This window comes from Athene cunicularia (genome assembly GCF_003259725.1).
Source record: "Athene cunicularia isolate RWA chromosome 11 unlocalized genomic scaffold, athCun1 chr11_part1, whole genome shotgun sequence".
NCBI lineage: Eukaryota > Metazoa > Chordata > Aves > Strigiformes > Strigidae > Athene > Athene cunicularia.
The window spans coordinates 5,830,963-5,848,444 of NW_020799113.1; the positions used below are offsets into that span (position 1 = coordinate 5,830,963).

The 17,482-nt window shown below is 34.8% G+C and overlaps 1 long non-coding RNA gene across 1 annotated transcript; it reads left to right on the forward strand.

Moving 5' to 3' along the window:
- Positions 1-15,046: 15,046 nt before the first annotated feature.
- Positions 15,047-16,952, forward strand: LOC113484324. The gene is made up of 3 exons (XR_003399204.1): positions 15,047-15,223; positions 15,355-15,472; positions 16,720-16,952. It is a non-coding gene; the product is annotated as an uncharacterized LOC113484324 (long non-coding RNA).
- Positions 16,953-17,482: the final 530 nt, after the last annotated feature.

Genomic DNA, 17,482 nt, shown 5'->3' on the forward strand with positions numbered 1-17,482 from the left:
GGAAATAGCTCTCACTTAAGTACATACCAGTTCAACTATCCAATCTAGCCGTATGATTATCACCCTCAGCTGTAGTTACTAGCACATTCTACAGTCAGTCTTCCTCCAAATTTAGCAAACTTATGTAATTTTTCTGAAAGTCTCAGTCTGAAAGAGCCATCAATATCTGCACCCCTGCTTATCTAAGGATGAAAATCATAGCAATAACAAAGTAATTTCTAGAAGTAGTTCTGTTTTTTATTGATACCTTACTGTATCTGAAATATGCTAATGAACTTTTAAGTGTTTCAAACTATTATCACATATTTATGGGTATGTCCCACCTTATAAGTGGTATTTCCTCACTTTACAGTTTCTGAAAGGGCAACAGCAACAGCAAAGTAATTCAGAGTTTCCAGATGAGCAAGCAAAGATTTGGTTCACAATGGAATATGAAACAGAAATTCCAACTGATTACATTACATGTATTCACTTAGATATGGTTCTCAGTGTTGAACTAATCTGAAAAAAAAAACCCCAAACCAAAAAACCTAGATGATTTGTTACTCAGGCATACCTTAAGTCCACATTAATTCTTGCTCCTTCAGGTTTCTTGGCTGTAATTGCAGGAATACACATGCACAAACACTTGTAGGATGAAACATTTTACATGGTTTTAATGCAATAGTTTTGGAGGAGGAAGTTCTAAAATAAACAGAAATTATTTGGATCTCTGAGTTGAGAGTGGGAAAAGAAAAAAAGTGTTTTTACAACTCATTAAGCATGTCAATCCAGCTAAAGGCTATGTGGCAAAGGAATAAATACTTAAGCTGTTCCCCAAGCCAAACTGAGTTTTCAGGTTTTTTCCATTTTATATCTTGTTATAACTGACAGCCAAGAAATGCAAAGCAAGGATTTAAGGTGTAGCACTTAGTGCAGTTCATAAAACACTTGTATATACTTCCTCCATTATTTCCAAATAAACCCTCCCCAGGGACACCGTGAGGGAGACTTTTAACTTAAAACATGACCTTGTGTGATTCATGGGATCCAGTATTTCTTTTATAAACGGGGAACTCAGAATTTTAGAGATGGAACATGCAATTCCAAAACCAGTTTAAAAAGTAGTTGATATTTTGTATTTTCTACAACTAGTTTACACCAGTGCATGATATATGTACAAAAAATACGTGCGTAATTATTATTACATATGTATACATATTTTGTTTGATATATTTATTAGAATATATTATATATGTGTATATATGAATGCATATGTAAATAAAAGTCCTAGGGCAGAAGTCTGACTACAAAAATACAACAATCCCTTGCTAGAAGCAGCTGCTTACTGATTTGTTCTATGAAAACTATGTATTTAACACGGCCATCTCTGCAAATGATAGTACTTACAGTACTTCTGGGGTAGAGGATTTTCTTATGGAAATAAATATACAATGATATATGTAGTTGCTGAATCATTTTCAAGGCAACATTTGACATTCTTGTCTGAGGCTTCCAGCCGGTGTACTCTGTTCTGCCACAATGCCGTACAGCAAGGCAATCTCTTCCAATTAGGACCAGGCAGGATGCCAGCAGGGAAAGGGAAGATGCTATGAAGATTTTGCTGGGCTGAAAAATCTTACCACTGTTCATCATGTTGAGGTTGGGGGTTTTTTTTGTTTGTTTGTTTTTTTTTTTTCAGTCTGCTGTGTATTTTTAAAAGCTACAAGCATGAAAGTTGGAGAAGTGGGGGAATCCTCAAAGTGCCTGAATGAAATCAGAGATTAACTTCCTCACAAATCAGTGCTTGCAAACTGCAGGATTTACTCTTGGTTATTTCCCACCCCAAATGACTGATTTGTAACGCCTCATTGTTTAGTATACATTTATATAATCTGTACATTATCTAAAACAGGGTTCAGATGACAATTTAATTAAAGCAAATGTGAGGAAGTGAGGGAGAAATCTGATTAACTCACTAAGGTTCCAGTCTGAGCGATTATCAGCCAACAACATAAAATTGCCATACTGCAGCTAGTATTTTGGAATCTCTAATTTAAGCGAATCCCTGCAGCCATATCTGAAACTTTACAGCATTTGCTTCTGATTTAAAGTATCCATTAGTTAACGCTTGTAAAAAAAGAGGGGAAGAGCATTGTGTAAATACCAAGCAGTGCTGTTATTTGAATATGTTTTATAAAAATGTTAATGATTATCATAATGAAAACCAAAAAGAATATCAGCATTATATTTTTCTTCTTACAAGCAGGTCTTGTATCTGATAAATCAAAGTACTCTGGGCAATATTGGTTGGAGTATGTTCATACTGAATAGAGATTATTTTAATTTTTGTCATATGGAAATCAATGGATTGGTTTACTGAGTTCAATATGAATCAAATCATCCTTCATGTGGAAGAAATTTCCAAATCTCTCTCCTTAGCACAAGTAAAATTTAGGTAAAAATCAGCAGAAGTAATCTGATCCTGATCACTTATGCCTGTCTCATATTCCCACTCTATTTCTTTCATTCATCTCTATCACAGGAAGATTCATTGTTGCTTTTGAACAGATGTCAGCAGCACTAAACAATCTTCATTTCCATAGTTTACAATGCACCTGTGTAATATTCCAAAGATAAACAAAAGTGCTAAACTAATATAATTCATTTTATGACAATAACAGCTACTTTCTTCTTGACAGTTTTAGAAACAGTTGAGATGCCTGACACTTTTTCAAATTATTATTATTTTTTTTTTAAATTAAAAAGTCCTTCACTTTTTAAGCTTTGGTCTGGCTTCTCTTTCCCTCTGTTTTGTCCCTTGCACTCAGCTTGCCTGTCGTGTGAATCATTCTTTACCTGAAGTCTTCTTATTCAGTGCATCTTTAAAGTCACTTCAAGTCATTCAAAACCCAGAAGGAACATATGTCTCAAGTTTTGCTTTAAGAAGCAATCTAAGCCTGCAGTGCTGGTGTATATATAATGTACTGTCTTACTTTGGTAACCACAGCTCCCCAGTGATTTATATCCTCTATTCCAAGCCTGTGGTGACAAGAGTTGATCTAACCTGTGCAATTGTCTATAAAACAGTAATTTTTCTCATGATGCTACATAGAATTTTATAATAGAAAAAACAGGAAGTGTTCAGTCATGTCTATGGTTGACATCCAAAAAAGTAGATGGGGAAAAAGGAAGAGAGATGCTCAAAGGGCTGCAGAAGTTATGAATCATTTTCTCAAAATATAATTTCTTTTATTTTTCCACTGCATTCAACCAAATTTACTTCTAATCTGAATTATGCCAGACTCAGAAACCACTGCTAGAGGACTTGAATTACTGTATCCTAGGTAGAAATTCTGAAAAAATTTACAATATGTCCTCAAGCTTAGTGAAACCTTAAATTCCACGTTAGCAATTGCAGACATAGTGAAACCTGCTTACAGTCAAAAGTGGACTATACAAAGAAAGAGAGATGAATTAGTACTGAATTTCCACGTTAGCAATTGTAGACACTTCTCCACTCAGACCTGATCACAGACTTTTAATTCCATAAAAATATACATACATTAAAATGAGATAAATTAATGGTATCAAAGGAATGGAAAAAGCCAGAAAGAGTTGATACAAAACCAGCTATTTATTCTTTCCTTTTCCATTAAATTCCATTTATTTTCCTCCTAGCTTTTCAATCTTATATTAGTTTGGATTCCTGTTTCCAAGATCTAGGTGTATTTTGTGTTTCTTCAGTTATCACTTACCAAAATCAGATCATCCTCTTTCACCATGGTGACTACTGAACCATTAAGGTTCCCATAATCTCTGTGATGTTGCATGAGTTTCTAAAGGCTACAATTTCTTCCAGGTAACACTGAGAAGAAAGCAAGGATTTTGCTCAGATCTTGATTTCAACATTTTTTCTCAAAATGGCCAATTAAAAATATATATATGTATGTGTGTGTGTGTGTGTATACACATTAGATAAAATCTTAAAACAATTGAATCAAAACCAATTCAGGTTCATAGCATCTGATATACTGCTTGCTTATTAGTGGTTCTGCTGTTTCCAACTGTTCATAATTTTGCTCATAAAGTTGGATATAATTTCTTTTTTTGCACTCACCTCTGGAGTCTGGATAAAATGGGAACTATTTACAAATATTTAAGTAGATTGAGGGTGGCTGCTGCTTTCTATGAGGTCGGAAACCAGAAGGCAGTTGACACTGAAGTTTCAGCTCACCAGCCACAAGAAATTGCATGCAGTCTCTACTGATGCAACTCCAGGGCTAGCTGCAAGAGAGGGTGGGTTTTATCACACATTTCTCCTCCCTGAATCCAAACTCATTCCTGCTAGAAGTGGCTCATAATATTCTCAGTTCTTTTGCTGTTGCATAAAGGAAGAGTTAACCAGTCTGTCTAGATTGCTGTATTATTTCTACTGTCGTGTCAAGCTGATCTGCTTCATTTACTTTTTCCCAGATCTTCCCCATAAAAGTACATGTTTTAAAGTACTATTTTCAGTTAGTTGAGAATAATAGTTGATAATTTTAGGGGAAAAAGGTTATAGGAAGCACTGAACACAATAATTATAGTGAGAAAATGGCTTGTCTACAAATATAGCATTAAAAATTTCTCCAAAGAATTAAGGACGCACAATACTGCATTGTTGATGCAATGTTAGTTCTATACCCATTGCTGAATTGATTTGAGTTATAAGCATTTTCAGGATCAGAGAAAGTAATATGTGTTTATAATACATATAATAAATTAAGAAGAATCATAAAAGTCAACAGTGTTACATACCTAATACATAACAAGTGACAAGATCCCAACATTCACTTTAACTGTAGATGTTATACCTCCTTTTTCTGCTTCCCCCTTCAGATACCAGAACAGAGTCTGTTCTGAAATTATATATATTTAGAGCACTAAACCAGTATATTTCTGAAACAGTCTAGAGAAACAGTTTTACAAGCTCTATGTTCCTCTGTGAATTCTTCACTTTGAAAACTTTTGATTACATAAATAATTTTTGTACATGATTACAGTGACTATCCAATGATAAATAACAGTGAAAAGAATTACTTTCTTTTTTAACAGGTATTCATAAAAATCTGAGATCAAGCATTGGAACAAACACTTTAAAATACATGCAGAAGCTAAGAAGGATCCATGAAAAGCTGAACTGGAAATACCACTGTGTTAGTAAAACAGGCAATTGGGTAACTATGGTTTATTGTGATTATTTGATCATGCATAATAAAGCAATGTCTTATTTTGAAGTAATTTTAATTTTTGGTCGAGTTGAAAACTTGTTTTCTGTGAAAATAATGGGTTAATTGCTGAATAGTGTTTTATAATTTAAAACTTATTTTAAGTTTCAGCATCAGGCCCGCAAGAATACCCTCTGCCTTTATCTGCTTACAGTCAAAAGTGGACTATACAAAGAAAGAGAGATGAATGAGTATTAAATTTTGAAAGGATGAAAGTAAAAAACCCTAAACAGAGTTTTCTGAAAAACCACTGAAGTAAAATTTGAAAGCATTCATTTTGAAAACTGTTCTTTCTGCTTTCATATAAAAATTATTTGGCAAATGTCACCATTATCTCAAAGAGAAATTTCAAGTTTCCATAATCAACTCCCTGTCAGATATATCAACAGTGAATAATCATGTACAAAGCTGCACAGATTTACTCTGTAAAGTTAAAAAAAAAACCCACAGCACTAATAAAGTTGTGTGATACATTTTCTTTAAAGTAGAAGGACAGAGGAAATGCTAAAAACCAGTTTGATATCTGGAGGCTTCACACTACGTGGAAATAAATTCATGAAGAGAGAACGGCTCTGTGGAAAAGGATGAACTAAGAAGAATAATGAAAGGTGAAAAAGATGACTATGTCAGATAATACCATATCAGTTAGAAGGAGGAAGAACACAGAATAAATCTGCAAGTTTGAAAAATGGTTACAGCACGAGTAGCAATGAAATGTAGATTTCGCTACAGGATAAGAAAATTTTAAAACTACAATACAGAAAAAATAAGAGGTCAGGGAAGAAGATGGAAAGGATTTTAAGTACTCTAAGGAAATCTTTCTGATAAAGGTAATAAGAAAAAACATGGAGAAACCAATAGAACTATTAGAGAGATCCAATATGAGAGGACAAACATAGACACCTGAATTATGGATAATCCCATTTTAATGTAAAAAGAAATACAGTGTCTTTGGTACTATTTTTTATAGAAATCAACATTCTGCAACATCCTCTGATTAAATACTTTCTGCAACACAGTAACTAATGACCTGAATTTGTCCAATGGGAAAGACAGATGTTCATAACTTCCTTAGATAAATTCAAGAAATAGCTTGAGTATGACAAGAATCATAGTACTTGTCTGGATGGGGTGGAGCAGAAGAAGAATGCTGAAGATAAAATTAATGGCATTCTTATTAATCTCTCCAGTAATCATTATTTAGCGAAGAAAAAAAACCCTAGTCATCTGGAAATGCCTCCTATTGCGTGAGAATCTGAGTATTTCACATGCAGCACAACTCACCATATACGATAGCTTTTCCCTTCACTTACTAAGAGGAGAGACAGCAAGAGAGAACACTAAAAATGGGCAGAAATTAGAGTAATCCTGAGGCTGCTCTAAATTATTCTAGAGGCCTTGGAGAGGGTAACTTCAGCTGTGTGTCATCTTACATTGTACCTAATAAATATTAAAAATAATTTTGGAAGAAAAACAGTATCTGTCACCAGAAAAATACTGCCTGTGTCAAGTTCATCTAGCCTTCCTTTTGAAATATGGAGATTAATGAATACTGAACAAAAGCAGCAAAATTATCTGTTAAATGGTATCAGTTGGAGACTAAAAAAAAAGCTATGATTGTGGGTTGGTTTTTTTTTTTTAATCTATATTTTGTTGCTGATCATGGCTTAAGGAGGAATCAGTCTTCTTTCCCCAGCTATGTATAACCGCTAGGTATCAAGGAGATTCTTTTTAGTCATGTTTTCTGTTAAGATGTGTATGTCACATGGATAAGGAATATGAATCAAATGCATATGATAGATATACAAGAAAAGTTACAGTCCTAAGTATCTCTGAGAATGTAGAGTGTTTAGAGCCTATTTATTATTAAAATATGTGTTTCTCGCCCATTCAGTGTTTTGGTCTTTTAATTCCACTAACAAGGAACAAAGCCTTGTAGAAAAACTCTCCTCCAGAACTCCAAATAAACCGGGCATAATTTCATCTTTATAAGTGCATGTACACATATAAAACCACTGAATGGGAACATTATTCTTTCAGTTTAAATGCAAACTGTCTTCTAAAAATAACTTTTTAAAGCTAAAGTAGAATACAAAATCGAATTAATGGGATGTGACAGTGAAAATCAGATCCTGACTATGTGTTTTTTTCCCTTTTCTGCAGTAAAACGATGAAAAAGTTCACCAGATGGTGACAAGTATACAAGTAAATACAATATTACTCCACCTACTCTGATGATCTTTCACATTCATTGACTATTTCCATGTCATCATCAGAGCCCAAAGTAAAAAAGCTAGAAGGGGTGTTCAGAGGCCAATAAGCAATCCTTGATCATTACAATAGGGCTCGTCATAATTTTGAAAGGGAAGCTGTCTTTGTCTGACAATTGTCATAGTAGGGTTATATTACTGATTTCTGAAGTAGAAAAAATACAAAAGAAAGTTCTTATGATCAGAATAGTCAATGATCATATAATTCTTACAACAATATTTTGACAGAAGGAGGAAAAATGATCCTTTCCCACCCAAGACAAAGCTTAAAAAATGGTAAAACACACATATATAACATATATTAAAACCAGTAACTTGTCAGACCCAGCACCTGGGTATGACACATCCTAGGCATGGGTGTACTTAACCTGCAGTTACACACATTTTGTTGTGCACATTTTAAAATGTATCACCCAGGGAAACGATACAGGGAAACAAAATTATCTTGCCTACATATTCTCTCACATGCAGAAAACCAGTTATGAAAAACTAGATTAACAGACATCTGCATTTATAAAGTGAAACTACAGCTATTTTTCAATCCTACCAAGAAATACTTTCCCCCCACTTTTCCATCTTCCAGACAATTATGGGAACAGTTTGGAACCAAGTGTCTAATCTGTTCTAAATTTCATAGGTAGTACTGGCATGATAGAGAGTATAATCTGAAGTAAACCCTTATTAATTAGGTGCAAATTTTGACCATCTTTCTCCAGTTGTAAATCTGTGCTTAGTGCTGTATTTCTGGATAGGAGGCACAAAAGTGACAGACACTCCTGTTCTTTTCCACATAGGATGCTGACTTCATTTTATCATAATGTTAAGCCTTTGATGCTCTTATTTTGGCTACTCAACCAAAAACTAAAAAAAAATATACTGCTACACCCACTGACAGTCTGCTTTCCTTTAAAAAGGATACATTTCAAAACAGAGAAGTCCTATTTTTTGAGAATTTTAATCTTTTTATTTAGAAAGGTAAAAAGAGTATATACAATTAAACTGCATTAAGCTAATGTGTTTTCTTGTCTTTCTATGTTTTTGTAATGGAGCACAATTTGTCACTGAAATAATAGGTAAAAGGTTTATGTATTTTTTTCTCATTTCTTGTGATTAGTATCCTACTCAAATAGAATATTAGAACCACTTTATTCTGCACAAGTTCCATCATAAAACATCACATTCCTGTGCTGCCACCACACCACAGTATTAAAAAAGGTGCTCAAAAGAAGGTATTTAAATCTTCTAACTGGATTTTCAGTCTATCGGCAAAAAATTAAGCTGTTTATCAAATTACTGCTGAATACATGAACATGGCAGGAAGATGATACAAATCTGACCTGAGTATTCTAGCTGTGTGAACTTCAACTTTTTAACAATATAATAACTAAGAGATTACATTTTCTTTGAAGCTTGGTAATAAGGAACTTTTAGTAGACAGTAGAGTTGGCATCCTGAACTATTGTGATAGACATATTTTTGATTATTTCATTGATGTATTTAAATCTTCAAACTAATTTAACTTGAAGCTTCCTTCTATAAATTTTTTGTGGTTTGTATTTACTATATAGAGATTTGTTGACCTTTGATCATAGCAGATGGAAGATCCCACCAAGGAAATTCTGCAAGACTTCACATATTCTCCCTACTGATTACACAATAAAATATGTCATCACAGCATGCAGAACAATGTAGTACCTTAAAAGTGTATGAAACAGTGCAGGAGATTATAAAAACAATTCTTTCAGAAGTTTTTGGGGGTGCTTGTATAGTTTTAGAAGGATAGGAATTGCCTTGGATTCCCTTGTTCTGCTGTCTTGAAAGGTTTAAGATTACAGACTACAACAGGTCATGTAACACAAAAAAATGGTAGACTATTTCAGTGCCTTTTATTTTTCTCCACACTTCCTCATTTCAGTAGAACACATTCCAGGCCTTGAAGAACGGGAGGCAAAAAATGCTCTCTTGTTTCTAAGCCTTTATATATGGAAGACAGCTTTGACCTAAAGACCATGTATTTAAGAGACATGGCTATACACCAGCAAGGGAAATTAGAGACTCTTTTTCCTACAGCTCTGTTTCTAAGTCCTGTTAGTCAAGGAGGCAGTTCTGCGGTGGTACATCCTTTGACAATAGGACACAGTAAACCAGAAAGCAATCACAACCAACTATTTTATAAGCCAACTTCAGGTAAATATGCTGACATGCAATAGGCACCTATACTATGGCTGGTTGGAGCAGACTATGTACCCATAAAAACATCATTCCATCGGAGGAAATTTCACTCGAATCTCACTGCTTCCATTCCTAGAATAATATTCTCTTTATCCGTCATTTGGGAATGTGATCTAAACATCACAATCTAGTCCTATGGCCCATGGAAACAAGCACAGAAATATGCCTATCCCTTTGTTGTGTTCCTCTTTGCTTTCAAGACCGCTGTCTCTGGAATCAATAATCTCTCTTGATCACTTCTGTTTTACAGTTTTCTAAGAAAGAAAGATAAGCACATTTGAAAGGGGAACAAAAGGCTTTCTATCTACTAGAGGAATTATTGTTGGAAGCTATCAAATATTGGGATAAAGAGCATGTTACACTGAGACAAACCACAGGGATTCATCTCCATGTGCATGTTTCAAAGTGCTTACACAGAAAGGTATTGCCTGCTTTATAATATAACAATAGATTAAAAAAGACTTTTCATTCACAAATTTCAAAATAAATTTAAGGTAGAAAACTTTGCAGACTATATTTTATCTGACATCGTAATTTTAAATGGTTATTTTTTTACTTCTACAGAAATAAAAAAACTAAAAGTAAAAATAAAATTATTGCGGTAAGAATTCAGAAATCATTCGTATCTTTTGGTATTTGAACTGATGCAAATTATCAATGAAAATAAAGAAAGGTGAAACTTGTAGGAATTAACTTTAGTCTATTTTGTAAACAGTTTGCTCTCCCTGAGTAAATCATAACTTCCCACACCTGCACTTGTGTGTGCTGGTCCAGCTCTGTGATATGACAACCAGAACTTGAACTGGAAAGAACACAAATGAGTACAACAAATGAGTAACAGTTTCTAGCTTACTGACAGTTTTGGTTCAAGCTACCACTGCCAGCACAAAAATGCAGATCTTGATTTTCAAAGTCAGTGTCTATATTCCCTGTGGCATAAAAACTTGGATTATATTTTGAAAAAAAGCATATAGATCACAAAACATAAGGTAGTTACCTAAACATTAATTTGATATTTTGAATATAATTTAGTAAGTATTCAAACTCTACTTTGTTTAAATTCTGACCAAAGAAATCAAAGACAGCCAGTGTTTCATATGACCTAATCACAATACTCCTTTACACAACCTGCTCCTAATATAAAGTAAATCTGGGTAAAGATTTATTTGTGGACTTCAAGCATTTTCTGCCCTAAGTGTGTTAATTGAGAGACTGTTTCTTCAGTGATCTAGAAGAATGAAAAAAACAAGAGAGGAAAGTATATTTGCTGACTTTAAACAAATTATGTGTTTGTAGAAGCAGGATAATCGTGTACTTGAAAATGAATCTTGAGTATATTTATTTCCCATTCTGTAGTCTTGTGCTACTGCATTTGCAGCAAGGAAAGTACCACAATTACTTAACTAAGTTGATCCACACTCAAGGAAATTTAAGAGGTGGATTATACTATTTGGGCATTTGAACTTAACATACCGTGTTGTTGATTGTCTAAACCAATAATTAATTCTCCACATACAAGAGGTAAACAGGTGCCACTTGCTGACACTTGTTTTCATCTGCACGAGTATTAGAACACTCTCCCACATCACAGAATTATGATAAAGAATGAATGTCAAATCATCATAATCAGTGTCAGTGTAAATATCCTGAATATACAATAGATCTCTGAAAATGGTGGAGGAAATGCGAAGCAGTTATCACTTACAGGTGAGTGCTGGACCTCCAGAAATTGAGAGTTCATTTAAATCTAACTGAAATAGTAGCTCTAATTTCTAAACCAAATTTGAAGCTCTTTAGGCACGATGCCATAGAGAGACTCCTTGACAGTCCATTCAAGTACTACAGCAGAGGATTTTCCAAGCAGATCATATGTTGCTGAGTATGAAAGTTCAGAAGCTTGGGCATTTGAATGCTGCAAAAATGGAGATTATATGTGAAGATAAAGTCTAAACCACAAGGAGTGTGGTGGTATTAATGAAGAAACTAAGGAGTACTTAGGAGAAAGCTAACTTAGCTGCCAACTGCCCTGCCCTAGTCCAGTAACCGTTTGTTGATACTGATTTTAAGATTCCGTTTTTAGCTTGACTCATATTGACACTAATCATCATTATGTTTACTCTGTGTTGTTCCCAAAAGCAGCTGTGGTAAACTAGCAATTTTCAACATGGCAAATGCTTTTTCACACATGGAACTTAGGTTCTCTTCCAAGAGGAAAAGTGAATACATCGCTTCCAGATGAGGAAGGAAAAGGGTGAAGTGGACAGATTTTGTAGATTCTTCTCCACTGGTAACCAAACGTATTTTTATATATATATATTCAACAACAAAGCAAAATTTTAAAATGTTGCATTTATTTTTGGAGGATGAGCATGAGAATGACAAACTTCATAAGGTTTAACTCTAAAAGAAAATCTTGTAATAGTTTTGCCTTATAGCTGTGTCAGCCCCCAAATAACTCTGCTCATAAAAACAGACGTTCTCCACTGAGTCACATATTTTCAGTTCTGATAGTTTCCTCCTCCTCCACTAGATCAGGTTCAGACAATGGAAATGCTTTTCAGTATTGATAGAGACAGCAGCCTGGCAATGCTAATTCCACCTACATGTGATAAATGACTTTTCTACCCTCAGTTCTTTTAAGTTGAGGAAAATACAACAGTTAGAGGTGAAAAACTAGTATGTAGCTATACACAACAGTTATGACTTGCTAGATACCACAAGCAGATGTTGCACATTTAGGCTCCTATCTGACAGCGCAGACATACCCGTATAGAAATAACACACTGTGTTTCTGGTGACTTTGAAGGCTCAAGAAGCATAACTTTTTCACAGTTCTAACATACTGAATCAACTTCTGAAAGGAAACAAACTTTTGGATTGTTAAACATATATGGATGATCTAACATCTCAGTAGATAATGTCTACATCTGAATGTTAGTATAAGCATGATGGAAAAAGCTGTGATACAGATTATGAAAAGTGATTAGGAAATTCTGTAGTAGCCTAATCTAGCAAATTTTCATGACCATCGGTCTGGGCAACACACCTTTCATCTCAATGGGACACAATGCGGCAAGGCACCGACCATTCTCAAGGACAACTGAAATCCAAAGTTTAGTCCAAAACTGAAGATGGACTTCCTCAGAGTATAGTTATAGTGACTCATAGATTTGCAGATTTATTAGTGAAATGCTTCTTACTATTATTCTCTAGTGGCAGGTTTTCTAGCTCCTTTCTCCCCTGGTTCATGTACATAGTTTGTTCACATCCATTCATGGAGTTGCACTTTGGTTTTCATTTGCAGTAAATAGAGTCTGAACACAAACAGCCCTGGTTTGCATTCCAGAACTTGTCTGACAGACTTGCTTACAAAGTACTGTTACTAAGACTAGCCTTCTTATCTAACAGAGTGCTGACAGTTAGAGACGGGAATGAGGAAGTGGCAAGTGCGACTCCCTATTCTGACATGTAGCACAGACTTGATCATGTATCTCCTTCTGCATCACTTAAAATTGTCAATGAATTCAAACTCAGAGCAGCTATTTGTAGTACTAGATACGCACTACTATTTCTTAAAAATTGCATGGGTTTTATTAACAGAAAATATTTTCTAATGCAAGTGACACAAGTAGTTTCAATTTGATTTTTTTTTTTTCATTTTTCAGTTTTCATTTATCTATAAAAGAGAAAATAACACCTCCTCTGATGATATCGTTTACAGTCTAGAATAGAAGAATTATAGGGTGAAATTCCATCATCAAAGTATCCATTTATACCTGGAAAATATCTGTAAGAAGTGCAACATAATCACTTTCTTCCCTCACACTTTATAAACATAAATAAACCTAGATTTCTTTAACTAGTAGGACACTAGACTGTGCTTGGACCTTTCAGTGAGTGAAGATGTCTATGGTTCTTTAAAAAAAAAAAAATAGCCACAACTAAACTGTGCCCCAGAAATCTCGTATCAGTTTTTCTATATGTGAGCTACAGAAGACAATCATATGGGGAAGAAAGATGGGAAAACAGCAAGCCCATTACCCACCCACTTCAAAATAGCACAAAGTCCAGCTATTAGCCATCTGGTCTTCAGAAAACAAGTATATTTGCTGTGAGGATTATTGAGATCATAAAGCATATTTTAACATTCAGATATATTTGTCCTGGTTGCTCTCTAATAATTTCATTACTTACAGTAAACCTCTCTAAATATATTTGTAAATGATACTCTATGGCTGATATTGTGGTAAACTGTCATTGATGCCATACTGAGTTTATGGAGATGCTGGTAAAAATGCAAAGCCATCTTCAATTATTCAGAAAGGTCATTTCAGAATATTTTGTGTGGGTTTCTCTAAAATTGTTCCTAGCTAGTACAGAATTAAGACATGCATTCGAATGTATAATAATAAGCAAATTTCTTATTTCTGCTAGTATTTCTGTCTTTTTATAATACTAAGCAAATGCAGAACTACTCTTTACTTGTAACCTCTATTTATACACAGGAAATTATATATTGTTATATATAATGGCCTTTAAAAAAAGGTTAGTTGAGTTTTGAAGTATCATTCTTAAGATATGAGATGGTTACTATTGCTCTGCTAAACAATTTCCAAAATTGTTTTCGTCGACAGTAGTGACACAATGATCACTAGTATATCTGTATCACCAGAGACTTGTTTTATCATGTTGCTGAATAATCCTGCTCAGAGTTAATGTAACGTGCCTGATAACTATCATGAAGAACTGGTCTGTTTAAACCTCATAATTTTGATCTCATAGTGGCTAAACACCCGAAGTAAACAGAGCTTCGCAGAACTTTGTCATGAAAAAAATGAAGGTGAGTCAATAGAGGAATAGTATTCTAAAACACATCCACTCTTTCGGGACTTGTGTTATACATATTGTTGCCGTATGAGCAGTTGTTCCATGTGGATAAAGACTGACAAGAATTTCAAAATCAGCCATTTCACATTTTGAAAAGAGCTGCTTAGTCAAACTTTACCCAAGGCCTCCCTGCTCTCATAAATTCGCACAAATAGGAACTAGAGCCCTTAGCTTTAATGTGACTACTTACGGGATTAAACTGTGTTACATGTGAGGACTGAATTATCCACCTCTTTGCTGTCAATTTGTCCTGAGCAGCATATCTCAAAAGCAATGAAATCACAACTACAAAGAACACAATCAGTGGCAGCCCATTTATGTAGCTAAAATAGATGCATGAAAGCTTACCCACAGAAATAAGTACTGCAGCCTGGACCTTTTTTCCTCCTAAACTGTTTTTGGGTGGACTGTAACTTCAGCTAGCATTGGAGCTTTGAATCCTCAGTATTTGTATTATAGAACATTATGTGTACATATCTATGTGCCTACACACAGTTCTCATGACAAATCGGAAGCCGCAATTCACTACTGTCTTGCAAAGAAAAATATTTTTCCCTGAGCAAGCTTGAAAGAGCAAAACTAAAGGTATGTGCCTAAATGTCTAATAATACATTTGATAACTTCAGCATGAAAACCAGATATCATTTGGGAGCATAATACATTTAACAGCTACTACATAGCCCTTGAAAGTGAACATCAGAATACTTTGATTGCAGGTTAAAACCACAGAAAGAAGCTCACAGGAAGAAAAATCTTCCATGAAAATTTGCTATTTTCACTTTATCTGCATTCATCAGACCCCATCAAACAAAGCTATTTTCTACCAGTCTAAAAGTAAGTATTATGATAACTTTATTTTTTTTACCTAGAAATGCAGTTAGATTCTTTTGCTACCTGTCAAATTGACCCTACATTGATAGGGATGTACAGGCAAGAGAAAGTAAAAAGGACAAGAATCGCATGCCTGTACTCCGAGCACATAAAATGCTTTCCACACAATGTTCTACTCTTCTGTTAAGATGTTCTCTGTTCTACAATGTGAATTCTGTTAAACAGTTTGTAAAATTTTAATTAAAAAATGCTATAAAACTCTTAACATTTGCTTTGGTAAAAAGGACTTTTCAGGGAAAGTCTTGAAGAAACAAATCATTCCCTCAATAAACAAAATAATTCATCCATTAGCCCACCGGCTAAGTCAACATAGTCACGGTGACTGCTCACACATGTTGATTCAGAGGAAAGCAACTCTTCTGATTTTCTAGGGAGTACAGTAGAGAGGAACAGTCATTCCCCTGCGTCCAGAAATGTACTGCTGTCATCTCAACAATGCTTTTTAATTTCTTGAAGGTCTCATAAATACGGCCCATTTCTTCCTTCCGTTACCTTGGCTGTCCTCCATGGTTTATCTGGAGTGGTCAGGAAATAACTTAGAAAACTTCAACTCAGAAAGTTTACAGAACATTGTAATAAAATATGAATATTTTGTATTTGTTCAAACTGATGCTTAGCAATACCAAGTAGGTTTACACAGACTGCATTTCTTTTTTACAAAAAAAAATGTGTACAACATCTTGTGTTACTATGATTTGATTTTTTTTCTCTTTTTAACTAGAGATCTCCAATAATTTTTTTTTTTTCACTGAAATCTGGGAACATAGAATGACTTTTATTTTCCTACTTTTTAAATTTTACATGGAATATTTGCTTCTGCACTTGAAGCAATCCTATATAATGTAATTGTCTGTATACATAAGTACTGTGATCTAGAAAATGGTGGCAGATTTGAAGAATAATATTTCATCTAAATATTGCTTACTCTCTAGCAAAGGTTGCTGTTCCATATTTTACCAGAATATTTCTCACAGTCCTGTATCACTCGGAGAGCAGACAGGTGATGAGAAAATAGTATCACGTTATGAATTTTTATTAGCTTTAGGCATACAGATTAAATATTTATTTAAACATGCAAAAAATTAGATCTTTTTGATACCAAGTTGTTTGGTTAAAATATAGTTAATAATTCAGAGATCAAGGCTGATACGAAACATACCCAAATAATTTCACATTATATTTATTTTCAGGAGAAAATGACATATTACAACATTTACTTTTCTTCTGCACTAGAATTGACACTGAAATGCAGACCCCTTCTGTGATACAGAAATATACAAGAGCTTCCAGCTCAGATGTGGTTAAGCCTTTTTGTTTTATCTCAACATTAAATAGTATTCACCTTCCATTGTACCTCATATAGACTGAAATTTGGATGCTTCGTACTTGTCTTTTTTCTATTATTGCCTAGCTGAGATTACTTTTCAAGAGACGCAATAGTTTTCCTAGTATGAAAATTACACTGTACGTGACAGACACATATGTCAGGAAGCAGCCAGGGCCAGCTGCTCCCTAAGGGACTGGGAGGGAGCCAGGAGCCGAGGATGGCTCCAGCACAGACAGTGCCCTCAACAACAGGGCACAGATCTGCAGGATGTAAACCCAGTGGGCAGAGTCTGGTGCTGGTAACAAGATCCATTGGCTATTCCAAATAGGACAAGTGGTGAACCAGGTCCAGGTCCAAACAAAGTCCAGTCAGAAGCAAAGGGAATTGAGGTCTGAGACAACTGGCAGCAGGGTTGTGACACAGGTCCAAAGTCTATCCAGGAGACACAGCCAAAGACAGTTCCAGATAAAAAAGCTGCAAATTCACAGAATCACAGAATTGTCTAGGTTGGAAAAGACCTTGATCGTCTAATCCAACCACTGACCTAACGTTGACAGTTCCCAACTACACCAGATCCCTAAGCACTATGTTGACTCTGCTCTTAAACCCCTCCAGGGATGAGGACC